This window comes from Gekko japonicus, unplaced genomic scaffold, assembly GCF_001447785.1.
Source record: "Gekko japonicus isolate JY-2015 unplaced genomic scaffold, Gekko_japonicus_V1.1 scaffold2492, whole genome shotgun sequence".
In the NCBI taxonomy this organism is placed as follows: Eukaryota; Metazoa; Chordata; class Lepidosauria; order Squamata; family Gekkonidae; genus Gekko; species Gekko japonicus.
Window position 1 is genome coordinate 150,097 of NW_015170965.1, and position 27,372 is coordinate 177,468.

At 45.6% G+C, this 27,372-nt stretch overlaps 1 long non-coding RNA gene across 1 annotated transcript in view; it reads right to left on the reverse strand.

Moving 5' to 3' along the window:
• Positions 1 to 11,786: 11,786 nt before the first annotated feature.
• LOC107116910 overlaps positions 11,787 to 27,372 on the reverse strand; it is a 73,174-nt gene continuing 57,588 nt past the window's right edge. The window contains exon 3 of the long non-coding RNA XR_001482722.1: positions 11,787 to 11,914. This is a non-coding gene — a long non-coding RNA (uncharacterized LOC107116910). The remainder of the gene's footprint in view (positions 11,915 to 27,372) is intronic.

Here is a 27,372-nt window from a genome sequence, read left to right on the forward strand (position 1 = left end):
CCCAAAACCTGTGGGGGGAAAGCCAGAGGGGAAAGAACCATGCAGTCACCTTTTCTCCTTCCCCTCACTCAAATTCACAGCCTGCCACTCTTCACACATATACGAACACCCCAGCAACATGTTACACGGGGCCTGCCACACAGCCATGTAACCGTCAACCCAGCGGCTCTAATAACAACAAGAGGAATGGGTACCTGTCCTAGGGGCAGGGGGCACCCTCCTCCTGGCTCGGTGCTGGGAATGCGGTCAGCAGCGGCAAAGAGAGACAAGAGAGAGACGGCGGCGGCGAGTGAGGAAAATGGCGGCAGAGAACAATCCAGGGAGGCAGCGGCCGGATCGAGTGGAGACGGAGTCGGAGCCGGAGCAACGCGGTGACGTGGGACGCATCACGGCAGGAGCCGTTGGGACATTGGCCGGAAGCTGCGTCCGAGAAGCGGCAGCGCTCCGAAGGAGTAAAAATCAAGAAGCCTGCTCGAGTCTGGTCGTCAGCCATCCGGATCGTCGGAAAAAGAACAACGAACCCGCCGGAGAAGAAGGAATATGCCGCAAAAAGGGTGCTGGTAGGATATCCCCTCCCCTAAGAGAATTGCGGCCCTAGTTAGGTACCAACTACGTTGTAGTACACTGTAAACCGCTCTGAGACCCATTAGGGGTCATGGGTGGTATATAAATCCCATGTAAATAAAAAAAAAATGTGGCTCTCATTTTGTTGTCGAAGGTTTTCACGGCCAGAGTTCATTAGCTGTTGTAGATTTTCCGGGTTGTGTGGCTGTGGTCTTGGCATTGTAGGACCTGAGGTTTTGCCAGTAGCTTGTGACTGGCATCCTCAGAGTATTAACACAGAAAGACGGAGTACTCGCTGTGTCAAGGTGAGAAGAAAAATGGTAGGCATGGCTTCCTGTCCTGAAAAACACAAAAGGCTCTACAACTGACAATAACACTACAGATAAGATCAGAATTCCAACAGCCAAAAGAACCTCCTCAGGAAACAATCCATACACAAAAGAACCTCCTCAGGAAAGCTCCTCCATTAGCATGTCCACAACCTGGGGAACTCCTACAAGATAATGACTGAGCCCTACCTCACCTTCCTGAGTAGATATAAATTACCTGCCTACCATTTTTCTTCTCACCTTGACACAGAGAGTACTCCATCTTTCTGTGTTATACGTCTGAGGATGCCAGCCACAGCTACTGGCGAAACGTCAGGTCCTACAATGCCAAGACCACGGCCATACAACCCGGAAAATCTACAACAGCTAATGGCTCTCATTTCGCTTACACAGCCTTCCTCAGCGCATAGTTAGGAAACCGTATCCCCTTTCAGTTCACGGGGGGAGTGTTTCCTGTGTTGATTGTATGCACAGAGAGAATATAAAAAGCCCTGCAGATTACTAAATGTAATTGAGAACACATCTTTTATCATAGATCAGTATGTATTGTGTTGGATAATTTACTCAGCCCATATGCATTACAATGCATAAGAGTTATGCCTTGCATAAAATAATTAGTAGTGTGTGTTTGAGGAGGCGGGGCTGGAAGAACGAATCTCTACTCCAATGCCAGCAGGTACGAGACAGCAAAGCTATAACCCAACACTAATAACAAGTTTTCAGAAAATAAAAGTCTGCCCTAAATTATTTTCTGCAGCCAAGTCAACACAATATAGCAGGAGAAAGGTCTCATACTATGCATTACGCTTCAGTGATTTTCAAGAAACGACGGGGGGATAAAAGAAAGCAGTGCGACGCAATATGCATTGCTGAACATTTTTCAAGTGGTTACTAAGTGATTTTTGCACAGTTCGCTCTGGTAAGAAGCACCGTATCGGAAGGCGAATGTTACAGAATCATCCATCTTTCCAGTATTACTCACCCCACTGGAGAGGAGCCAATTGCAGGTGCTCCAGCACTAGTTGATTGAGAACTCCTTCTACGCTGGCTTCCCCTTCACGCTTCAGAGAGGGGTAAATGAGGAGTCAAGGAACACCAGAGAGAAATATGGCTTGCAGGGGGGGGGGGGGGGGAGAGACAACACGCTTGCACAACCACTTTTAAGCGTCGAATACGGACTTTAGACATTAATGAAAAATTCAGTGCTGCGTAATGACGAAATGTGGATGGACACTCAGCTTCTCTGTTTGGAGTGTCTCTTCTGAACATCTGGATCCGAGTGCAGTAGCACCTCAGAGACCAACAAAATGTCCAGAGTGTGAGCAAGAGGTCCCCAACGTGGTGCCCGTGGGCCCCATGGCGCCGGGTGACCCCTTTCTTGGCACCCGCCAAGTGTTTTTAGAACATAGGAAAGGCCAGGTGGGGATTTTGCATAGCAAGGCTTCTGACTGAGCAGTGGAGATTTGATTGGCTGTGCACATTTTTAAACATGTCACTTTAGCAGCGGCTGCCACCGCGGCACAAGGATTTTCACTCTGTAACTGAAGGGAAGCTGCAGCAGCCATTTTGTGACTGCCTCCCCCTCCTGCGGCAGCCATTTTGTGGCTATGCCCACCATGCTGTATCGGAATTCCAGAGGTGTCTGCAGGCTCAGAAAGGCTGGGGACTCCTGGTAGAAGCTTTCAAGAGTCCAAGTTCCTTTTGGCGGATACAGACAGAGCCTTGACTCTCAACAGCTTACAGGCTAAAAACCTTGTTGGTCTCTGAAGTACTACTGGACTCAAATCTTGCTCTTCTACTGCAGGCCAACATGACCATCCAGTTGGAACTATGTTCTGATCACATGACTGAATCTAGGGTTGCCAGGTCCCGTCAGCGAGCAGGGGATCCCCTGGTTTCTGGTGCTCCCCCCCCCCCAGCGCTGGCCATCTGTGGAGACTTACCACCCCAAACGTGATGTTCCTATGTCACCTGGATGTGATGTAGGCACATCGGGGGGCAATGCTCTGGTTTTGGGGCAAAACTCTATGGAAAAATCAGCTCCAAACCATAGAGTCTTGCCCAAAAACCAAAGCGCCACCCCCAATGTCACCAATGTGCCTACGTCACTTCTGGGTGACGTAGGCACCTTGCACTTCTTCCCTCTCCTCTCCCGGAGCGTTCCTGTAAGTCCCCTGCCGGCTTCTCATTTGGACCCGGCATCCCTAACTGAATCTGTCTTCTGACCCAAGGTTACTGTAAGAACACAATGGGCTTATGCTCAATCAGGCTATCACTCCGCTTTGTTCAATAGCGTTTGTTCTGCTGACAACAGTTCTCAAGCAGAGCTCGTTCCAAGTCTTTACAGCCAGAGATCCCTTGTTAACTGAAGAATGCCAAAGAATGGACTTGGGCCATTCTGCACGCAAAGCATGGATCCCAGGGCCCTACAAGATGAGCTTTTTGGTTCTTTCAAGCCTATTTCTAACCATTTGTCTATGCCGCTGACGTTAATGATAGCAAACAAAAACAAATCCAGCTTCAGATTGTTCATGCAGCCTTCAGATCTTGCAGTCCAACAGACGGCCTTCTCCAGATGCACAATTAGCTGAATTCTCAAGATGATCTCTTAGGAGTAATAAGTGTGCAAAGACCCTGCACTGTGTCTAAAATTTAAGGAAACTGAAGAAAATCGATAGCATTTTGTTAAGAATAAAAATTACTGCAGAAAAGCAGGAATATGTTTACATCATACTATATCAGCAATAGAAAAGAGCAAAAGTCCAGTAGCACCTGAAAGACTAACAATTTTTTTGGCAGGCCATGGACTGAGCAGTGACTCACAAAAGCCCCCCCCCTGCCACAAATGTTGTTACTCTTTAAGGTGCTCCTGGACTCTTGCTGTTTCCTGCTACTGCAGACAGACTAACACAGCTACCCATCTCGATCTATACCAGCAATGAGGGTCTGGCCTGGATGGCCCAGGTCAGCCTGACATCGTCAGATCTCAGAAGCTACGCAGGGTTGGCACTTGGATGGGAAACTGCCAGGGTTGCTATGCAGAGGCAGGCAACGGCAAACCACTTCTGTTCCTCTCTTGCCTTGAAAACCCTTTGAGGGGCCGCCATAAGTCAGCTACAACTTGACACTTTACACTTTACACCACCAAGCACGCACCGTTATTTTTTTGCCCAGACTACCCTAGTCTTATCGGATCTCAGAAACTAAGAATTCCTGGTTACTACTTGGATGGGAGACCACCAGTGTTCCCTCTAAGCTGAGTTAGTGTGAGCCAGCTCACAGTTTTTTAGCATCCGGCTCACACATTTTTGTCTCAGCTCGGGAAGGAGGGCTCCAGAGCAAACCACCAAGCACGCATCCTTATTTTTTTGCCCAGACTACCCCAGTCTTATTGGATCTCAGAAACTAAGAATTCCTGGTTACTACTTGGATGGGAGACCACCAGTGAAGTTCAGGTTTGCTATGCAGAGGGCAGGCAATGGCAAATCATCTCTGTTCGTCTCTTGCCTTGACCTGGATGGCCTAGGTTAGCCTGATCTCATCAAGATCTCGGGAACTATGCAGGGGCGGCCCTGGTTAGGACTTGGATGGGAGACCACGAAGGAAGTCCAGGATTGCTATGCAGAGGCAGGTAATGGCAAAGCCACCTCTGTTTGCCTCTTGCCTTGAAAACCCTACGGGGTCACCATAAGTTGGCTGTGACTTGATGGCACTTTCCACAGGCCCGTCGCCAGAACTTTCTTAGTCGGGGGGCATTTAAATTCCTTAGGGGGCACTAGTTAATCCAATTAATGGTAATTTAATTAGTCGAATAGACTTTCTGGGGGAAATAGAGAGGGCCTGTCTGGCTCAGTAGGGCCACCGTAGCTGGTCCTTCATGCCAGACAGCTGTGCAGGAATACCTGGCTCCTTTCTCACACCTGCCGCCGCTCGGGGACCCTGGGCTGGATGGGAAGTCTTGGGGCCCCAGTAAGTTGGGGGGGGGGGTAGCCCCAAGATGCCCCACTGTAGCTATGGGCCTGACTTTCTACCACCATCCCAGCAACACTACTTGGAGTTGTCAGATAACTGAAATAACCAACTGCTTAGGGACTTAAAAAAAATTACACTGAGCTTCACATCCCTTAATTGCTTTCTCTTTACTATGCAGCTTTACCTGAGGCATCATGCTACGGAGATGTTTCTCTCTGCCTGTCTTGTCACTTCCGATGTGAATAAATACAGATGAATGAAGGCATCCCAGTGCTACCTCAGCAGAAATAAATTAGCACATTTTCATAAACAGAAATTATACTAATGGAAAACTGCTTAAAATGATTAATGAATACAGCTTGCCGTAAGCATTTCCTCTCATTTGCTTTTTTGAACTTTGGGAAATACTGATTGCCGTGGCATTTTCATCGGGCTAAATGGATTTGTTAGGGGGTGTTGCCGTGCCGCAACACCTTTGCTCTCCGGGACTGACAACATTTCCACATGGAGGAGCCAGGTAGCATTAGTCTCAGACTCTTGCATTCCCATGTTTCCCTGACATCACCCTAATTTGTCCTCCAGTTCCACAATGTCTAGTGACACATTAACGCCCAATACGGACGGGCTCTTTTTGTAGCAGGAACTCCTTTGCATATTAGGCGCCACGCCCCTAATGTAGCCAATCCTCCAAGAGCTTACAGTAGCCCCTGTAAGAAGAGCTCTGTAAGCTCTTGGAGTATTGGCTACATTGGGGGTGTGTCACCTCATATGCAAAGGAGTTCCTGCTACAAAAAGAGCCCATACGTTCCTGCCCGGGAGTTAAGATCACAGGGAGAAGCCCTCCTGAGTGTCCCACTCATCAAAGAAGCTTGTCTGATGAGCCCATTAGAGAGGGGCCTCTTTGGTGGCAGCCCCATTATTATGGAATGTCTTCGAGGAGGTGTGCCTGGCACTCTCGCTGTCAATCTCAGGAGGCAGCTGAAGACAGTTGTACTCAGGACAACATTTGATTTTTTTTTTAATTTATTGGCAGTCCTAATAGGAGTTTTTAAATTGTGAGTTTTTATGTTTTTAGAGTTGTTGTATTATTTATATTGTTTTTTTCCCTCCCTTTTTATAACTGTTTTATTTATATTGGAAGCCGAATTGAGTTCCATAAGGGAGAAAGGTGGCTAATAAGTGGTTTAAATAAATATATAAACAAACTGCAGTGTGAATATATGGAATTGCCTTATACTGAATCAGACCATCGGTCCACCAAGGTCAGTATTGTCCACTCAGACTGGCAGGGGCTCTCCAGGGTCTCAGGCAGAGGTCTTTCATGTCCACATGCCCACAATTAATCTGTCTTATCCTGAATCAGACTGTCGGTCCATCAAGGTCAGTACTGTCTGCTCAGACTGGCAGGGGCTCTCCAGGGTCTCAGGCAGAGGTCTTTCATGGCCCACAAATTAATCTGTCTTATATTGAATCAGACTGTTGGTCCATTAAGGTCACTATTGTCTACTTAGGCTGGCAGTGGCTCTCCAGGGTCTCAGGCAGAGGTCTTCCACATCACCTACTGCCTAGTTCTTCTTAGCTGGAGATGCCAGGGATTGGACCAGGGACCTTCTGCATGCCAAGCAGATGCTCCAACACTGAGCCACAGCCCCTTCCCTACTGCCTGGTCCTTTTTGACTGGAGACGCCAGGGATCGAACCTGGGACCTTCTGCATGCAAAGTAAAGGTTCTTCCATTGAGCCACAGCCCCTCCCACAACCATTTGGCTTTTCAAACTTGAACTGACGCAGCACCGTTGATCTCAGCTGGTCAGGAGGTTCTGTCGGTAATGGTGTGCAATCCCATCAGTCTTCACTAATTTCCTATCCTCCCGTCTGCCTTATTCCTCCTTGACTGACCATTCTGGCTTAGTATATGCCAGCTTTTGAGACTGGGTCCCATTACAGCCATGCTTGAATAAGAATTATTCGAAACGTGGCATCAGGCATCCGGATTACGCGTCGGCTTTTTATGGCTCAGAAAATTTGATGACTTGCGCTCCAATTAGGACTCTGATATTGCTTCTATGCTGGAGTAGATACATGGAAAGATTGTAGACTCTGTTTCTATTATGCTTTATTATTGCACTTTGGCCAATTGATTTATATTATAATTGCTGTTATGCTTATTTGATTTATATTATACTTGCTGTTATGCTTAATTGATTATTATATACTTGCTTATTTGCTTGTGTGTTCATTTTTTGCCAGTGGTGTTTTCTTTTTTGCTTATTACTTTCAACCAGCATTTTTAATCATCGACGTGTTCTCTCCAGCTGTACAGAATCCATTTGCCGATTTCACCTCTACACTGAAAGATCTTCCTCAGATTAGTTGCAGAGATACTACTGAGTAAAGTCTTGTAAGTTTAACTGGCAATCTGGAAGTTTATTATATACAAAAAAGAGAGAAAGAAAAAAAATACATATGTTTAAGCCTATTTGGGACATGGAAATAGTTTCATGGCTCTTTGGACAGGGACCACAAATATTATCCTGTTTGCCCCTTAATACTTCCAGAGTCTGGAGTCATAAAATTTTTAACTGAAACTGATACCAAACAACAGTTGAAGTTCCTTTTATCCTTTGCCTCCAAGTGTCAGCTGCCACCATTCATCCTCACTGCCCCAATAGTTTTACTGCTCCTTTATGCTCGATGACCTGACCTGGAAGGCCAAGGCTAGCATGGTCTCCTCAGACCTCAGAAGCTAAGCAGGGTCGGCCCTGGTTAGTACTTGGATGGGAGACCACCAAGGAAGTCCAGGGCTGCTACGCAGAGGCAGGCAAGGGCACAACTACCTCTGAATGTCGCTTGCCTTGAAAACCCTATGAGGTCACTATAAGCCAGCTGTGACTTGACAGCATTTTCCACCACGATGTGCTCTAAAGGTGGGTCATATAGCAACAATGCTGAATCTCAGCAAATCTCACCCTTATCCAGGCCTGGATGGGAGACGTCCTGAGAATCTTGAGCTCCATAAAGAAAGAGAGACAGGGCCCCCGGTCACATGGGAGGATTTGCCCCGCAAAACGGATGGGATGAGGGCGCATCAAATGGGCATGATCATACCGCAACATCTGGGAAGCGTCACGTACCCGTCCCCGATCCGTCCCTTTGGCCCGAAAATGCGCATTGAAAAGGTTCCCGGCAACAGAGCACTGCCTTCTGGATGATGCGCGGCAACTCCAGGCATCTGATCGGGGAAGTGCTGGTAGCCCGTCGCAGCCAGCGCCATTCCCTGTCCCACGCATGCGCACAAATGCGTAACGTCCGTTTTGCCGCGCTATGTTTGATCGCCTGCCGAAGGCCGAAACACGGAGCCAAGGGGGTGTGTCAGATCACGCTACCGCGGTTCTTTTTGCTCTGGCTCTAATTTGCCTCCCTTCAGCGGCGCAATATCCCGCTTGTGTGACCAGGACCAGGACCAGGAGTTGACTGGTTGCCAAAAGGAGCTTAGTTTGGCATCACATATACTACAATGGCAGAGCACTTGCATGTCAGGCAGAACTATCAACCGTCCAGTCCCAGGTTTCTACAGGCAAATGGATCTCAGGGAGCAGACGCTGAGCAATATCTTTCTCTGACCAAAACTCTGAAGAACCGCTGCCGGTCAGAGCAGACAACTGAGCCAAATGGACCAATAGTCTGACTCAGGATAAGGCAGGCATACGAAGAGCACAAAGAAGTTGGAGAAGGGGGTGCGTAACCCCTTCCGCATAACTACTCAGTTCCAGATTGCACACCTTTCCTTTCCTTTTTCCATCTGTGAGGATCCCAATAAATCATTAATTCATTACAGTCATAGACCAGCAGAATAAATCATATATTAGCAAAATATTTACAGGAAACTACTAACTTAAAGATAAGATACATTTCATTAAATCACCACTGAAGAGAGGGGGAGAAGGAGGAAGAAGAAGTTTTACACCCCCTCTTTTCTCTACCTTAAGGAGTGTCAAAGTGGCTTATAATCTCATTCCCTTCCTCTCCCCACAACAGGCACCTTGTGAGGTAGGTGGGGGTGAGAGTGTTCTGAGAGAACTGTGGCTGGTCCAAGGTCACCCAGCAGGCTTCATGTGGAGGAGTGGGGACTCAAACCCGGTTCTTCAGATAAGAGACCACCACTCTTAACAGCAGTGTTCCCTCTAAGGTGAGTTACTGTGAGCTAGCTCACAGTTTTTTAGCCTCCGGCTCACACATTGTTGTCTTAGCTCAGGAAGGATGGCTCCAGAGCCAATTAATTTATGCAGTAGCCAAAACACTTGCTCACAATTTTAAGGTCAGTTGCTCACAAAGTAGAATTTTTGCTCACAAGACTCCACAGGCTAGAGGGAGCATTGCTTAAAAGCTACATCACGCTGGCTTTAGTGGTTGCACAGAATCTAGCAACTCTCTGTGGTCCCAGGCTCAAGGTCTGCAAGAAGAAGGGAGGTATACATTTCCTCCGATCTTCCCAGGATTTCTTTCGGAGGACGGGAGAGATGAATGCATTTTTGAGGTCATCACAGATGGGGCAGTCTAGCAGAACATGCCCAACTGTTTCACGTGAAGGTCCCAAACACATATTTGCAAACACTCCCTCGGTGGGAAAACACAGCATGGGCCCCAGTCACACAGGTTTAGGGCCGGAAGAGGGACGGATCGGAGGCGCAGCAAATGGGCGAGATCCCACCGCAACATCTGGGAAGCGTTGCGCACCTGTCCCCAATCCAGCCCTTCAGGCCGAAAATCTGTAGTTAAAAGAAACCACCTACAGAGGTGGACTTACCAGAAAGGCCGCATCAAGCATGGCCGTGGGATCACCAGCACGTCCTTCTGCCAGCGCATCCGAGCCTCCTGGCCGAACTGCACATGTGCACACATGCGCAACCGGCTGTCTCGGTCTCCGGTCGGTAGCTTCCTCCCCGGCATCTGATCGTGCCGGGGAGCAACGGCGCGGCGGCTCAGGGGATCTATGTGATCCCGCCGCCGCATGTTTCTTTAGGAGTGGCTCTGAATAGGGCGCACTTTGCCCATTTTTTTTCTGCTGTGTGGCAGGGACCATGGTTGATCAATCTGGAATGGAGAAGCGGTGAGCTCAGTGAGGTTGAGTACCTGCTCTCCCCTTCTCACAGCTGCTTCTCTATTGTTAACTGCCCCCCTTCCAATGGTACTGTCCATTTATCTACGAACCCAAACCTCCATGTTAGTTAACCCCCAACATAGTAAATAGACATATCAAACTTGGATCCCTGGTACAAATATACATGGCAGGGAAGAAGGGAAAGGAAGAGATAGATATTGGAATGAATAATGCCACGCACGACCAATTTTCACAGGCCTCTTCCTCTGCCAGATCTGAACCGGAAGCACTGACACGAACAAACCCTTTTCTCAATTATTTCAGTTCCCCACCCCTTTAAATAACCAAGTGCAAGAATTTCCCATTTCTAGCTGCCGAAGCGCCACCTTTGCTTGCCAAGAACGCTACTCAAGCTGCCAAAGTGCTTCAGAAATAGCTCTTATTTTGAATACCCCCCCCTAAATATTTAGAAAATATTAATAAAAAAAGAATCACGGGCTGAAAAAATATTAGCCTGTCTAAAAACGGTGTGCCATCTGTTCAGATAATGAACTGCAGCAACACGATTCCGCGGTGCAGACAACAGCAGATGGATCAGCACATGCTTAAGACTTTCCCCCCCAAATCACGCTCCCAAAACTGGTTTCTTAATATAACTTCTCTCAGCACATTAAAATACACTACATAATACAGTCTGAATGAAAATTAGGATCTTGTTCCTTTAAATTACAGCACAATGTTCCTGAACCTCAGAGAACATCTCTGCATATATTGAGCAGTGAAGTGAACAGGAGCACCTTCTTAGTTAAACATCTCTCTTCTTCATTAACCACCAGAACTGCAGACCATGATGGACCTTGGTAAATGGCAAGAGAAACTGACTGGGCCTTTGTGGAGGAGCACTGCCATCCCTCTTTGGACCTTGGCATCAGCAGCTTGAACAGCCAGATCATTTGCTCCTTTAAAAAGTAGCCCAAGGAAAATTTTTGACTGGTAAAAGTCGAAACACAGGGGAAAAAAACAACGTATGAAACTGTTTTGTGAAGGGGCAGAAAACTGGAAGAACGGGGTGCCAACCAACCAGCAGGCCCTTGTGGTTCTTGTTAAAGTTACCTGGCCCCGTCATCAAAAAAGCCTGCTGTCCTCTTTAGGAAGCAGTAAACATGCTCCAAGATCATCCTGGAAGCAACTCAATGGGGCTTTTAAAGCCATTTATGCCTGTGGCCATCACTATAGCCTCTGGCAGCAAATTCCACGTTGCAATCACTCTCTGTGTGTAAAGAAGTATTTCCTATTGTCCATCCTGAATCTACTGCCCATCAGCCTCATGGGATGCCCTTGAGTTCTAGTATTTTGGGAGAGGAATAAAAGGTTCTCTTTGTCCACTCTTTCTATCCTGTGCATAATTTTATAAACTTCTATCATGTCTCTGGAAACTCCCAGACCTTCACAGCCTTTCCTCATCTCCCTGTACTATACTACCTTTGAACTCTCTAAAAAAACGAAAGTCTGAAATTTGCAAAAATAGTACATGATACAGTTTTCTCTCTTCATTTCTCAAACGATGGAATGTGCACGCTTGAATCAGAAAATAGTAAGGCCTTATACCGAACACAGTGAAAGATCTAAGTACTTGAGAATGCAATTAAATTTAAGAATTCAATAATTATGTTAAGTGCTCTATTTCAAACACTTTCTTCTTGCAGACCTCTTCCTAGAAATAATTTGAATGAAAGGTCACAGGCCTGCTACAAGAGCCTATGGGGGGGGGGGGGAGATGATTCTGAAAGGATATAATTTTCCAGAGAATGTCTAGCTTGCTGTTGATCTCCAGACCTTTTGCCTGTTGTCTCTCTTCTTCCAGCTGCCTTGGATTTGTAAATTGTGCTCTTTCACCAGGCGAGTCCGGGTAGCTCTCAAAATTGAACTTGTCAACTTGAATAGCCATACTGCAGTTGAAGAAGAAGAAGAAGACAAAGAAGAACTGTTGTTGCTGGTGGTGTTATTATTATTGAAATACTATGAAAAAACAACTTGAATGTAGGGCTACCTAGCCCCTGATTGGTGCGGCAGATCTCCCACACTGACCTCTCCAGGGGAGGGGGGGGGGGTCATCGGGATCACGGGCATGATAACATCACTTCCAAGGAAAACACGGAAGTGATGGTGTTAGCTCTGGGAACTGCCATCATCATACTCACAACACTATCCCCACACATGTCCCCCCCCAACCCCCTCCCACACACACACTGGTTGCCACGGTAGGTCTGGCAACCCTGCTTCCAGGTCAAACAACACAAGTCACAACACTAAAGCATCAGTAAAACTGCAGCAATCTGACACGTCTGCATCAATAAACAGAGTTGAGCACCAATGAAGCTTCTCCCTTGCATATTTATGCATTTATTTTTATACCTGAAAAAATACCTCAGATTGGTTCACAGCAGTATTAAAAACAAGTAATAAATATAGTTAAAACAGTATAACATACAAAGAATAAAAAGCAAACAGTTTACAACTGACAGCAGTGGATCCAGGATTAAGCCCCCAAAATACACTTCCCTGGGAAAAGCCTGACAGAAAAGCTCAGTCTTACAGGCTATGTGGATGCTAGGGAGGTCCCGTTGGGCCCAGGTCTCATCTGAGAGGCATTCCACCAGGACAGGGCTACAACTGAAAAAGCCCTCACTCTGGTGGACACCAGATGTCTCACCCAAGGGCCCATCACCACCAGTAAGGCTGCAAGATGATGACTGCGGCCGCCGAGGGGGGTTGTAAAGGAAGAGGCAGTCTATGATGGACCCCCTGTTATTCACCCCACTCTGAGGCAGATTTTTCCTACCAAAAATATTAGCTCCCTTCAGGTACTGAGCTGGCCCCCAGTAGCATGATAATGTTTGCGAATTTATAAATCTAAATGTCCCACCCTGTGGCAGAATCTGATTTGTTGGCTTTTTGCCCAGCCCAGGAACTTGTCCGGAGAAAACAGGAGTCCTCTTTTGGTGTAACAAATTATTTCCCCTCTTCTGAAATCACAATGTTTCCTCTTCCCCCTGAGCAGTCTATAACTGTTTCTTTCCACAACAGATCAGGGACTACCTCAGTGCCAATTCCCTGTATCACTGGACAGGACTTATATTTCTTCCCTGAAAATATAATCCGTTTGGCCTGAATGAGAGCTTCAGCCTGCTGCCCAGTCACTCTTGGCCAAAATTTCAAACCCCAGTTCTTGGCGTCTGTGTGAAAACGTACTTCAGCTCACACTAGACTCTGAATTCTTAGATGGAATTCTCCCTCAGGTTACGTTGAACACAGCTAAGACCAGGAGTCTCTCCCATTATTCAAAAGTCTGTCTGACAGACTTTTAGTCAAACTCTTCAGACATCCACTCCTGAAGCTGAACTTTTACTTTACTGAACAGTAATGACCGCTGAACACAAAACAAACTCCCTCTCCCCTCAGCGCACAGCTAATCTTATATTTCCCTCAGCTGGCGCTGGCCAGAGAACAGGAGCAGCCTGTCACTCAAGCTCAACATTCTAGCGCAGAGTTAATTATTCACCCTCCCTTCTCTGATTTTGCTGCATTAGGAAAACAGTGTTTTAAATGTAGTCTGTCACACGGTCCCTTAGGTATGACAGTCCCAGACCATTTAGGGATTTAAAAGTCAAAACTAGCACCATGAATTTGACCTGGAAACCAATAGGCAGCCAATGTAGATGCTTCAAGAGCGGCTGTATGCATGAAGACCAAGATGTTTTGGTCAGAAGACTAGCAGCTGCACTTTGGACAACCTGAACTCTCCAAAGATCCTTCAAGGGCAGCCCTGCGTAGAGTGAATTGCAATCACCTATTCTGGAGGTAATTGTGGCATGAATCACTGTGGCCAGGTCCAGCTGAGACAGATGGGGGGCAGCTGATGGGCCTGGTGTAGATAGAAAAAAAGCCTGCCTTGCAACTGTGGACACTTGCTTGTCCAACGTAAGACAGGCATCCAGCCAGACCCCCAGACTCTTCACAGAGCCCACTAATGAGAGCTGGGCCCCATCCAAACTTGGAAGCTACCATCCCCCCACAGGTCTAGTCTTACCCGGCCACATTACTTCAGTCTTGGCTGGATGACGTTTCAACTGGCTCTCCATCAACCATTCAACCACGGCATCCAGACAAGACAGAGCCGCTTCTGGTAGTTTAACCAACAGGAGGAAGAGCTGGGTGTCATCAGCATGCTGGTGGCAACCAACCCCAAACCTCCTGACGAGCTCCTTTAGAGGGCACATACAGATGTTAAACAACACAGGGGACAGGACCAATCCCTGGGGTACCTCACAGACCAAGGGCTGCCCAGAAGAACCCCTGACCCCAAAGAATGCCCTCTGACTGCGTCCTTGGAGAAGTGAGACAAACCAGGATAAGGTCATGCCACGAATCCAAATGGAAGCAACACAGTGGACCAAAACTGAGTGGTCCGCCATATCAAATGCTGCAGAGATATCCAACAAGCTCAGAAGTGCTGAACTGCCTTGATCCAACTGCAGCTGGAGAACATCTAGAAGAGCTACAAGGGCTGTCTCTGTCCCAAAACCAGGCCTGCAGCCAGACTGGAATGAATCGAGTGCAGAAGTCTCATCCAAAAAGTTCTGAAGCTGTTCAGCAACTTCTCTCTCCAACATCTTTCCCAGGAACGGTAAATTTGACACTGGGTGGTAATTGGCTAGTTCCTTTTTTATCTAAGGAAAACCTTTTCAGCAATGGTCTAACTATAGCCTCCTCTAAGGAACTGGGGAAACAACCCCAAGAGAGAAACAAATTTAATGATCTCTCTCAGTATATATTTACATATATATACATATATATGTATACAAATATAGACATATGTATTTACATATACATTTACATATATATACATATACCATTTATATATATTATAGATGTGGAGAAGGGGAGGTTAAGAAGGGGAAAAAATGGGAAACAGTTTCAGGCTTTTCACTTTAAGAACATAAACATATTAAATTTTTATTAGCTTCTGCACAGACATAGTAAACAGTACAATACATAGTAAGCATACATTTACAAAACCTAAATCTTAATGAGTCAGGCAGATTATAAATAATATATACCATATCTCACCTAAATTCAGTGAGATAAGCAGCCTATAAACAACTCATTCGTAGAAAGGGGGAGAATCTAAACTCAGTCCATTATTTCCATTTTTACTGATTCTTTTGGTTTAACTTTATTCCTGTATTCAATGAAGGAGGACCAAACATTTAAGAATTTTATACTGTGATTGTCTTTCTCCTTCCTTTCTTATGCATATAAATTTTCCCATTAACACTGAATATCACACTTTCCTTAACTATTTATCTACCTTGTGTGCTTTTTCTTCCTTCCACGCTTGCACAATTAACACTACGGCAGAAGATAACAAAGTACATATCAAATAAATCTTATTAATGGAAACTCCGTTTGGCATAATATACAAAAGTGCTGTACCAGGATCCAATTGTAATTTTATATGAGTAATTTCTCTTAAATACTTTGTTCCAAAAGATCTTTCTAATTAGGCATTGCCACCAAATATGAATAAAAGACCCTATGAGCCTGTGTGAAGAAATGCATTTTTTCTTTGATGGTCTGAAATTAGCAAAACCTTCACTCTCTCTCTCTCTGGGCAGAAAACAGGCAGGAATGGGGGGACGTCAGTTCAATTGCTTTCCAGACGTACCTCATCCCACCTTCATGCAAATGCTAATAGATGTAGCAGAAGAGATAGCGGGTGTGTCAAGCTCTCCTCCTTCTCCAAAAGGAGAACAGAGATCTGTAGGACTTTAGACTAGAAAGGCTCCAGGAATAATCTCCAGGAAGAAGCTGCAGGGAACACTTCTCTGACCTGGTCTGACCTGGTCAGTAGATGGGGAAAAGAGAGGCAATAAAACTCAGGGGAGCAAGGAGGAAGGTATTTTTCATGTTGAGCCCATCAGGGCAGACAGAACTCTTAACTGACCATGTGCTGTCATGGAGATAACCAAGGTAATGGTTACTCGTGGAGATTTGCAACTCCCTAAGATTTAGGTGTCTGTCCTATATTTTAACAACTGATAGGGCTTTTCATGTTGAGCCCATCAGGGCAGACAAAACTCTTAACTGACCATGTGCTGTCGTGGAGATAACCAAGGTAATGGTTACTCGGTGGAGATTTGCAACTCCCTAAATTTAGGAGTCTGTCCTATATTTTAACAACTGATAGGGCATATATAGAGGGAGGGACAGTGTTTTACCCATTCTGAATCCCTCACTGTGCTAAAAGTATGCTTACGAACATTTTCTTTTTAATAAATACTTTATAACTTTTGATGCTGGTAGTGCTTCTCTGTGCCACACAGACCTCCACCAGCTTGGACATACTATTTTAAACAGACCACCGGGGGAAGGCAGGCAGTTGAAAAGAGGCTATTCCTCCAAGGCAGTAAACTGTCCCTGTGGTGACCAGGTGCTGGTCAGTGAGAGACACAGAGGCAAGGCCTCAGATCTTGGAAGGAGAGCTAGGAATCCTGACCCTCCCAGCAGGCAATTCCTTACAAAGGTCAGGTGGTGGCAGCGGGTTACCTGAGAGAGAAAGAAAAGCCTTTCCAGGTGTTGGGAAAACGTTGAAGGGCAGGGTAGAATAGGGCCTGCAGGCCACAGCAGGCCTATTTCACCACCACATTTTACATCTCCAACATAAATTTCTTATAGAGGGTGTTATTTTCCTTGATCTATTGGGCATCATGTACCAGTGATACGTAAGTTAGGAATATTCTCCCACACTGCAATATTCACTGAATTTTTATACCCTTATGTAGATTAATCCACTTAACAGATCCAATTTTCAGCATATAACAGAGCCACTTGACAGCACGTAATGGACACACGCCTCTAGCAATCTTTCCTGCTTAGTATTTTTGTATAGTTTTTCCCATGTATAACAAATCTATGTTTCCCTAACCTTGTGTGAAAAGGGCTTTAACACATGCAAGCAAAACATCAACTCAAGTGATAGTAATAACGTTCAATTAGAAATTGAGTTGCATGTGGAGAGAGGGCCATCGACAGTTAATTAAACTGAACTCCTGTATACAGATAATTGATCATTATATGGCTGCTTTATTAAAATTAGTGTGGGTCTTCTAATTCTCCCATGGCTTCAAAATATAATAAAGTGCCATTGTAGAATAGAATTACTCAGACAGCCCACAGGAAAGATTTGCCACTCATCACCCCAGTCTGGTTTCAACGAAAGGATAGCATTAACACAAGAGCTATCTGGCGGGGGGGAGGGAGAACTCCCCATTCATTTCACAAAAACCTGCACGTACAACTTAATTATTTATTTAAAATAATCTTTAGCCAAAATGCTGACGCTTCCAAGATTCTTTGTAATTAGTATGTATACCATGGGCATTTTCTAAAAAGGTTTCTGATGACTCTCCACTCCTAAAGGCGTACTTGGAAATAAGTCTCACAGAGTTCAAGAAGACTTAATTTCTTCCAAGGGTGCTTAGACTGTCGCCTGAGAGCAATCCTAAAAAGGTGTATTCAGGATCCTACTCAGGTCAATTCAGTGGGTCTTACTCCCAGATAAGTATTCTTAGGATTGCACTGAAGAAGTAAACCGAAAACCCATGTCAGTGAATAAAGTAATACCTGAATTAATGTCGTTAAGAAGGTGACAGTGGGTTAGTAATACATGGGTTAAGTGGACACTTTATGTTAAGAGTCTGGTCCTCATCTCAAGAAGTTCCTTAGTTTTTATGGATGAAAATTTAAGGAAAGACACATTTCTGACTCTGTTTCCATAGAAAGCCACCCTCTTGAATGTGAATGCAAGGGCTTTCAAGAATCTATAAATAAAATAAACCAAATACCTGCAAGCAGGAAAATAAAACAATGGACAAAATCTCGCTGTTCTGTGCTAATAACAAATAATATAAATGCTTATAAATACTTCTAATTAGCATATTTTACCACCTTTGGCTATTCGCAGAATATTTTTTGGTTTTTGGTAACAATTAAGACAATAAAGAATATTAGGAAAGGTGGAGGGGGTCAGGTATAAGACTAAGAGCCTTGGGAGGAAAGGGGAAAGAAAGATGGTGAGCATACAAGTGAGAGGCCCAAATGCCAAAATCCCTTCCAGAGCCCCCTGTGCCTATGGCATGTTACCTTTTTTGCATATTACCCCCTCCCCGTTGATACCTGTGATTCTTTTGATTTTTTGCTACCTAATGACTAGAAATTTTGCTTCTCCCCCTCTCATGAAAGATTCTCAAAAAGATGCATGGATATCAACTGAGTCCACATCCCTTTCACTTTTAGATAGACAATTGTGGCTCAAGGCCATGCTCATCACTCCAGAACACAATCCTTTTCAATGTATAACTGTACAACTTCTCGTTGGGGGTTCGCGAGAGGCAGTTACAACCTCTTGGCTTCCAGCTCTTCCCTTGGCTGAGTCTATGGAGTTTGCTTGAGGGTGGTGAAACAAGTAGTCGCAGCCTTCTTCCCTGATCCTGTAGAGGTTTCCCAGCTTCTTTGACCATTCTGGTGCCGTCCAGTTTAGCCCAGGTGGCTAAAGTTATGTCCTATATCCCTTGCAACAGTGGGAGGGCCACAGGGCCCCAAGTCAGGGCTGTATAAAGCCTTCATTATAGGATCAGACAGTTGCAGCTTTGAAGTATTAAACTCTAGACTCAGGGCTTTCACCATTCAGATCAACTGCTCCAAATATATCTCAAGGTCCTCTGTTGGAGAGGGAGCTGATGGGTCACTGACCATATCGTCAGGATATGACATTGAAGTGCTCTCCGAGCCTGCTTCTGAAATTTGGTAGATTGCATCCTCTGGGTCAGAACCGTGATGTGGGGAACCCTGGTGGTCTCATCTGGATCTCATGGAATATTTTACAGGTCACCATGGGTATGGAGCCTGTGGGGATGCTCACTGTGCCCACTGCAATGGCATCATGAATGAAAACAGGCCCCATGGGTTTCGCTGGGAGGGCCAATGATTTGGTGGCTGTAGATTTGCTTGCCCTCCATGTTGTGACTCCAATGGGCCCGTGGGAGGCACCCCGAAGAGCTCATCTTCCGAAGAATCTGGGGACCTCGATACCCTTCTTGTTATGTCCGCTGACCGCCACCAGGGGCCAGCGAATACCCCAGAGCTTGACTCAGTAAGAACAATGGGGACTAGGCCCCTAGACTCTCCACTTGGGAACCAATAGGACCGTGGCGGGAGATTTAAACCCACCAACGGGACCTAGGGGTGTCCCGCAGGGCCCTTATCTCATCCGGGTGCGCCGCCCTCTCCTCATGGCAACAAGAAGAGAAATGAGGGAAGGAGCGGCTCATCCCGCCTCTGTCACGGGACCCTTTGGGCAGGGAAAGGGAAAAGGGGAGGGGGAACACTCCAGAAATCCTTGGAAGCTCTTCTCCGCCACTGACCTGCAATCATGCAGTCCCACGTGTGCCCGCACAGAACCCACAACCATGAAATATCAGATGTCTGCTCTGTTGTCTGCAATAAACGCTTGGAGCCGTAATGCCATGGGTCTCAAAAAGGTCCGTTTGAGGGCTCTACAAATTGGCAGCATGGACCAACTTTGCTGAGTAGGTATTTCTACAATGCCTCACAGGTGGTAAGAAAAATCTTCTCCACCGAAGAACACGCCAAAGATAATTGTGATGGGACCGGTAAAGTACAAGTGTGTTTTTCATGATGCCTTTCACAATTAAGACTAGCTTCAATTAAGAACAAGATCAAAATCTATCTGAAGAGTCGATAGGCAATTGAAAAGTCAGCTGCTTATTAAAAAATCTGCCTCACAGTAAAATCCATTTACATTTTTCCTGATGAACCTATACTTTATAGCCCCGAAGCACCTGCCATCTAAGAAGGTAGTGTTTAATACGATACAGTCCTGGTTTATCGTTCTGATAATTCAGCCTTAAGCAGTCACTGTTCCAGGTTTAAACAGCATGCAAAGGAGAGATTACCCACACTTGATCTCTGATTAATTTTGAATTGATTTACATCTGCATATTATCCCCAGCATAATACTGTACTTCAGAACTGATCACCAGTCCACGGAGATCAGCTCCCCTGGTAAGCAAAAGGCTGGTGTGGTGAGGTCGCTTCCCTCTACAAACCCTGCCCTCCCCAGAATCCACTCCCAGATTTCCAGGAATTTCCCAACCTGGAGTTGGCAACCACATTTCAAATGTTAGGGTGGAAACGAAGTCTAATTTTATATCAGGGGGCCTAGTGAGCATTACTAGATGTCTTATCCTACTGAGTGCGTTGACTTGTGTGAAGGCATGGACTTACAAGCTATTCACACAAAGACTCTTGAACAGGACTGAATTTTCAAGCAAGGTCTAACCAGCACTGTGCACAGTGCACCACTGCTTGAACCCAAACCTGAACCTCTCCCCGAGAGAACAGTGAGATTCGAGTCCGGTACCACCTTAGAGACCAACGAGATTGTGGGGGTAGAAGCTTTCGACAGCAAAACTCCCTTCAACAGGTATCTGACAAAAAGAGCTTTAACTTCCAAACGTTGATACCCAAAAATCTTGTTGCTCTATAAGATGTTGTGTGTGTGTGTGTGTGTGTGTGAGAAGTGCCGTCAAGTCACTTCTGACTTATGGTGACCCTATGAATTAATGACCTTCGAAACATCCTACTGTCAGGCATTGTAAACTGAGAACTGTGGCTTCCACCCACAGATGCCACTGATCTGAAATCTGTGGTGCTTCTACCTAGCCCATTAGGAGTGAAGAGTTTTTACTCCCTTTTTATCCCACAGAAATAACTAGAGCTATCTGGGCTAAGAAAAAGAAGTCCTTTGATCATGGGGTATACGTGATTCGTGTTTTTAAGCAGGAAGGAATCTTCCTCCCAGTTAACACCCCGTCAGGTCGACTTGCGTCATCAGACGGGGGCTTCCTTTTTGAAGGTTCTATGGGACTCGAATACAGCAGTTCTACTGCAGACCAACATGGCTATCCTCTGCAACTCTGTTTGAGAAACAATCCCAAATTGATAGAGAGGCTATGAAATGCCTTGCTGTTAATACTGTTTTGCCCCATTAATTAAATACCAGGGATGTCATAATGGAAGGTTCTATCAAGCTAGGATCCAGTGATTCAGCAGAATGGGTTCTGTTCTCCAGAGATGAAAGTTTTCAGTTAACATAGTGTCATGATGAAGAAGCAGAAATTTCAATAAACCAAGAGTTACATGCACTCAAATCTGCATAACGCTGCTCTGATGAACACTCGTCTCTTAGGAGGAAGTTCACTTATATGCCAAAGCAGAAAAAGACACCCGAGAAGGCCAGAACTTTTGCTGACACAGCCTGTGAACAGCAAAGCTGTGATGCCAACGGAGCAACAGCTCCCTGGCAGAATATAAATACGGACAAGTTGGAATTCTATTTTTGTATTCCTCAGCTCTTTATTCTGTGGATGCCACTCCGCAAACCCTTGTTGTCAGCAATGCCGCCTGTCCCCTGCTTCTCTGTTGCCGTGGCTTGATTTAAACATGATGCCGGTGAAGCAACAAGACTTACCCATGAGACTTTGTGCAGGCCCAGTGTCTTGTTTTAGGTGAGAACATAAGAACATAAGAGACGCTAATGTTGGATCAGGCCAAAGGCCCATCCAGTCCAACACTCTGTGTCACACAGTGGCCAGAAATACCAGGTGCCATCAGGAGGTCAACCAGTGGGGCCAGGACATTAGAAGCCCACCCACTGTTGACCCCCCCCCCAGCACCAAGAAGACAGAGCATCACTTGCCCCAGAGCCCCTAGCTATACCCTGTGGCTAATAGCCACTGATGGACCTCTGCTCCATATGCTTATCTAATTCCCTTTTGAAGCCGTCCATGCTTGTAGCCACCACCAACCTCCTGTGGCAGTGAATTCCATGTGTTAATCACTCTTTGGGTGAAGAAGTACTTCCTTTTATTCGTTCTAACCCGACCGCTCAGCAATTTCATGGAGTGCCCACGAGTTCTTGTATTGTGAGAAAGGGAGAAAAGTACCTCTTTCTCTAACTGCTCTTTCCCATGCATAATCTTATAAACCTCAATCATGTCACCCCTCAGTCGTCGTTTCTCCAAGCTAAAGAGCCCTAAGCACCTTAACCTTTCCTCATAGGGAAAGTGTTCCAACCCTTTTATCATTCGAGTTGCCCTTTTCTGCACTTTTTCCAAAGCTATAATATCCTTTTTAAGGTGTGGTGACCAGAACTGCACACAGTATTCCAAATGAGGTCGCACCATTGATTTATATAGCGGCATTATGATATTGGCTGATCTGTTTTCAATACCCTTCCTAATAATCCCCAGCATAGCATTGGCCTTCTTTATTGCAGTCACACACTGTCTCGACATTTTCAGTGAGTTATCCACTACAACTCCAAGATCTCTCTCTTGCTCAGTCTCTGCCAGTTCAGACCCCATCAATGTGTATTTATATTTAGGATTTTTGGCTCCAATGTGCATCACCTTGCACTTGGCCACATTGAACCCCATTTGCCATGTTGACGCCCACTCGCCCATCCTTGACAGATCCCCTTGGAGTGCCTCACAATCCTCACTGGTTTTCACCACCCCGAACAACTTTGTATCATCCGCAAATTTAGCCACTTCACTGCTTACTCCCATCTCCAAATCATTAATGAACAAGTTAAAAAGCAGTGGACCAAGTACTGATCCCTGCGGTACCCCACTGCTTACCACCCTCCACTGAGAAAATTGCCCACCTACACTCACTCTCTGTTTTCTATGAACTAGCCAGTTTTTGATCCATAAAAGGACTTGTCCTTCTATCCCATGATTTTTGAGCTTACTTAGGAGCCTTTGATGAGGAACTTTATCAAAAGCTTTCTGGAAGTCAAGGTAAATAATATCTATTGGATCCCCCTTGTCCACATGTTTGTTCACCCCCTCAAAGAACACTAACAGGTTAGTGAGACAAGATCTTCCCTTACAGAAACCGTGCTGAGTCTGCCTCAATAGGTTTTGTTCATCTATGTGCCTACTAATTCTTTCCTTAATAATGGTTTCCACCAATTTACCCGGTATCGACGTCAGACTGACTGGCCTGTAATTTCCCGGATCTCCTCTGGAACCCTTTTTAAAGATGGGAGTGACATTAGCTACCTTCCAATCCTCAGGAATGGAGGCAGATTTTAAGGAAAGATTACATATCTTTGTCAGGAGATCTACAAGTTCACATTTGAGTTCTTTCAGAACTCTCGGATGTATGCCATCTGGGCCTGGTGATTTTTCAGTTTTTAAGTTGTCTATCAGTTTTAGGACCTCCTCTCTCATCACCTCAATCTGACTCAGGTCTTCCAACACCCCTCCTGAAATCAGTGGTTCTGGAGTGGGCAAGCACTTCTCATCTTCCACAGTGAAGACGGAGGCAAAAAATGCATTTAGCTTCTCAGCCATTTCCCTATCATCCTTCAATACTCCTTTTACCCCTTGGTCGTCCAAGGGCCCCACTGCCTCCCTGGCTGGTTTCCTGTTTCTAATGTATTTGAAGAAAGTTTTATTGTTGGTTTTTACGTTTTTTGCTATATGCTCCTCATATTCCCTTTTTGCCTGCCTGACCTCAGACTTGCATTTTATTTGCCATAGCCTGTGTTCCGTTTTATCAGCCTCACTGTGACTAGCTTTCCACTGCTTAAAGGAATTCTTTTTACTTTTTACAGCCTCCATTACTCTGTTTGTTAACCATGCAGGCTTTTTCCTATACCTGTTTGTGCCTTTCCTAACCTGCGGAATATATATTTTTTGAGCTTCTAGGATCGTAGTTTTAAATAGATCCCAAGCTTCCCCAATTGTTTTGACCCTTTCTACTTTTCCTTTCAGTTTCCTCCCCACGTGTCCCCTCATATCAGAGAAATTACCCCTTTTAAAGTTAAAAATGGTTGTGTGAGTCTTTTTGGCCAATTCTCTATTTGTACAAATGATGAACTCAACAACATTATGATCACTGTTTCCAAGCGGTGCAATCACTTTTACATCTCTCACCAGGTCTTGAGTGTTACTTAGGACCAAATCAAGGATCGCCTCTCCCCTGGTAGGTTCCGTGACCATCTGCTCCATAGCACAGTCATTTAGAGTGTCTAGAAACTCAATCTCTTTTTCCCGACTAGAACACATATTGACCCAATCAATGTGTGGGTAGTTAAAATCACCTATTATTACACAGTGTTTTTGTCTAGTTGCTATCTTTAAGGCATTCATCATTTTATAATCCTCCTCTATCTTTTGATCTGGTGGGCGATAACAAACTCCCAGTGTTAAGTTTCCTTTTGGCCCCCCTATTTCAACCCATAGAACTTCCAGAAGCGAATCCAATTCACTTAGCCTCTCAATCTTTCTAGACTTTATACCCTCTCTGACATACAGAGCTACCCCACCTCCAACCCTTCCCCCCCTATCCTTCCGATATAATATATAACCGGGAATCACTGTGTCCCACTGATTTTCCTCATCCCACCAAGTTTCAGAAATACCCACAATGTCTATTTTTCCCTCCGACACCAAGCACTCCAACTCCCCGATTTTACCTCGGACACTTCTAGCATTTGTATAGAAACAGCTGTAATTTCCCTTACAAGTTAAGCCTGCATCCTTCCTCTTGCTATCTCGAGTCGTTGTCCGGCAGTCCATGTCACCAGCCATGGCCTCTGTGGACAATTTCAATCCACCTCCCTGTAGAAAAGCAACCGGTACCCCCTCACCTCTCTCAGATGAGCCAACCCGAACCAGAGACTTTTCATCTCCTGTCGGCTTTCCCCCAATATTCAGTTTAAAAGCTGCTCTGCCCCACCTCCAGCCCTTCCCCCCCTATCCTTCCGATATAATATATAACAGGGAATCACTGTATCCCACTCAAGACGCTTAGGTAGCATGTCAGATATGTGCAGCTGGGCTGGGTGTGGAGAAAGAAAGGAAGCCTAGGGTTGCTAAACACAGGCAGACAGTGGCAAAGCAACTCTGTTCATCTCTTGTCTTTAAAACCCTACGTGGCAGGCCCATACCCAGCAGGGGGGAGCTGGGGGTTGTGCCCCTATCAAATCTGCAGCGCCCCCGTGGACCACAGCAGAGAGGACCCAGGAAGGAAGGACCCAGGAGCTGCGACATGCCTCTTCAGCCACTGCAGGCACAAGGAATGCATGGACTCAGGGTGGTTTACAACATTTCGGTAAAATACGATAAATCAACGAACAGTTAAAAAGTATTTAAAATAAATTATTAATTATTGATATTAAATTGGTAAATAATTTAAATTTGTTAACATTGGACAAGATGTGGAATCCATGCAAAACCACGGAGGCATATGATTTTGCCTTGTCGGTATCATGTTGAAATCAGGCTACTGCCTGCTTCCATGAAGACTAGTCCCCTCATCAAGGCCCACAGAAGAATCCTCTACCACCACCGAGCACAGGAATCATCACTGGCACAGTCCTATACAGTTTGGTCCATGGACGTAGCCAATCCAAAGCAATGAGTGATGAATCACCATACGGTTGACTCTGCGAAAGATAAACAGCCAAGGGTGTTCCAAGGAAGAAGAAGAAGAGGAAGAGGAGGAGGAGGAAGAGGAGGAAGAAGAGGAGGAGGAGGAGGAGAAAGAAGAAGAGGAGGAGGAGGAGGAGGAAGAAGAAGAAGAGGAGGAGGAGGAAGAAGAAGATTATTTATGATTGTTCCAGTGTTCAACAGAGAACCTGCCATCCCGAAGGAGAACCAACATCACACAAATCCATGCCAGTTTAAAACAGCTCCTGCCACAGGATTTCAGTCCAAAGAAGAACTGTCACACGGCATCTGCCTATTGCTGATTGAAAGCTAAATCGCTGCAGCCTCTACCGGGGATTTTTCTCGAGCTTTAAAGGATACAGCGACGCAACATAAACTTTAAGAGACTGAAAATTCAAAACTTAATTCCAGATCTCCAGCGTTCGCAACCAAACACACAGGCACAGGGTAAGGCAGGGCTCTGAGCTCTCTCTCTGAGGCAGAAAGGAATCCAGGACAATTACAAGTTTCTCCTGTAAATGGATTCACAGGAGAAACCAGCGTCAGGAATTAAGCCTACAAAGGTCACTGAAGGTTGACTGAAACATACAAGGCTTTGAAGGAACGAGGGCTTTGTAAGCTTAGACAAAAGGTTTTGGGGAGGGAATCACCTGAGCAGCAGCTCCCCCCTCCCCCCCAAAGAAAAGAACAAATATTAGTGATTCAGCAAGAGTGATTCAGCAAGAGTGATTCAGCAAGTCAGGAACAAGACAAAGGAAACCCGCTCACAGGCCGGTTTATATGCGTTCAGAAAGCCCGCCACCAAGTACACCTAAACACACCCCCTACTCCCGATAGGCTATTTACAATAACCGGGCGACCATTGGTCTCCTGGCTGGGAAGCTAGCCCTTTGATTGGGCCGGCTAGGATCCTTCGGATCCTTTGTCTATCGACTGAAGCTACAGATGAATTGTGCCTGGCCAGCCCGGGCAAGTCCGGGCATGTCAGGCTGATGCCTTACACGTGGAAAGGCGGCAGTACATTACACCCCTCCCCCCATAGTCCAAACTACCCACATACAAAGTCCTGGAGGTATGCTGCAGCTCTTCTTTCTGTCCCTACAGTAATCCAATTTCAGGAAGTTATATTTGTATTTCCGCAAAACAACAACAAAACAAGTACATTTTATTTGAAATGTGGCTCCATGGCTCCCCAGAGGGGCCCACTAGGCTACTTCGTTGTCTGGTTAGGCGATTTTAAAAGACCAAAGGGTTGAATCGGTTCTGCAACCGGCTGCTGCTTCCATCGTTTGGTAATTGTTTTTGAGGTTTCCATTTCGGTTTGCTTTATTACACTTGCTTATTCTTGCTGAGACTGAAGATGGATTACAAGATACAGAAAACAATTCAATCTGAGACAGCCAATAAACAAAGCTACTTGTGTCAGAGGAAAAACCCAGCATTAGCAGAACAGATCTACAAGATTCAACCCGTTATTGTTCACATACTCTTTCTGTGCTATTTATTTGCATTATTTATAGTTCACCTTTCTCACATGGACTCAAGGCAGACTACGCAGAGTGAGTCAATATAATAGACAGAACGGGGCATTCAATAAACAGAACTGAAGCAAAAGATAAGTATTAACATGACATGATTACAAAAATTAAGAACATAAGAGATGCCAATGTTGGATCAGGCCAGTGGCCCGTCCAGTCCAACACTCTATGTCACGCAGTAGCCAAAAATACCAGGCGCCATCAGGAGGTCCAGCAATGGGGCCAGGACACTAGAAGCCCTCCCACTGTTGTTGTCCCCCG